The sequence below is a fragment of the Sciurus carolinensis genome, chromosome X (genome assembly GCF_902686445.1).
Source record: "Sciurus carolinensis chromosome X, mSciCar1.2, whole genome shotgun sequence".
NCBI classification, from domain to species: domain Eukaryota; kingdom Metazoa; phylum Chordata; class Mammalia; order Rodentia; family Sciuridae; genus Sciurus; species Sciurus carolinensis.
This window is the reverse complement of record NC_062232.1, coordinates 131658960-131660226: the sequence shown is the minus strand read 5'-3', so window position 1 is coordinate 131660226 and position 1267 is coordinate 131658960.

The following is a 1267-nucleotide window of genomic DNA, read 5'->3' as shown; positions in this document are numbered from 1 at the left end:
AACAGAGGTGAATTCTACAAAATTATTAGTAAGAACTAATACTCATCCTTCTTATATAAAAAATAGAAAAATACAGAAGACTGCCAAAGTCAATCTGTGAGGCCAGCATCACCCCAATGCCCAAGCCAGACAAAGACATCATAAGAAAATAACACTACAGGTCAATATCCCTAATGAACACAGATGCTAAAATCTCCAACAAAATAATAGCAAAATGAATTTAAGAGCACATTAAAAGGATCAAGTATAATTTGTTCCTGGGATGCAAGGATGTTTCAACATGCAAAATCAATCAATGTGACACATCTTATCAACAGAATGAAGGATTAAAATCATGTGATCATCTCAATAGATGAAGAAATAACATTTATCAAAACTCAATATGCCTTAATGATTAAGAACTTAACAAATTAGATACAGAAGGAACAAAACTCCGTATAATAAAAACTATGAAAAACCCACAACTAACATCATATAAAATCAATAGTTCAAAAAATACAACGTTGTCCTCTGAGATCAAGAAGAGGCAATGATACCTTCTCTCAACTCTCCAATTCAACACAGTATTTGAAGGTCTAGCTAGAGCAATTAAGCAAGAAAAAGAACTGAAAGGAATCCAAGTCAGAAAGGAAGAAGTAAAATTAACTGTTTGCTGATTACATGATCTTCTATGTAGGAAACTCTAAATAAAATATATACCTGAACACACAGAATAATAAGTGAATTCAGTAAAATTGTGGGATACAAAATCAACATACAAAAATCAGTTACATTTTTATATGCCAACAGTAAACTGTTGAAAAGGAAATTTTTAAAAACTATCCCATTTATAGTAGCATCTAAAAGAATAAAATATATAGCAATAAATTTAACCAGGGAGGTAAAAGATCTATGCACTGAAAACTATAAAACACTGATGAAAGAAATTAAAGACTTCCTATGTTCACAAATTAATATTAATATTGTTAAAATGTCCATACAATCCAAGTGCTCTATGGATTCAATGCAATTGATATCAAAATTACTATGGAATTTTATAGAAAAGACAATCCCAAAATTTATATGGAACCACAGAATACTTCAAAGAGCCAAAGAAAGAAGAAGAAAGTAGGAGGCATCATACTCTGATTTCATCATAAGTTCCAAAGCTACAGTAATAAAAAATAGAATGGTATTGGCATACAGATTATGACCAATAAAAAAGTATAGAGACATTAGAAATAATCCCACCACTGAGCCACAAACCCAGCCCATCAAGTGATATTTG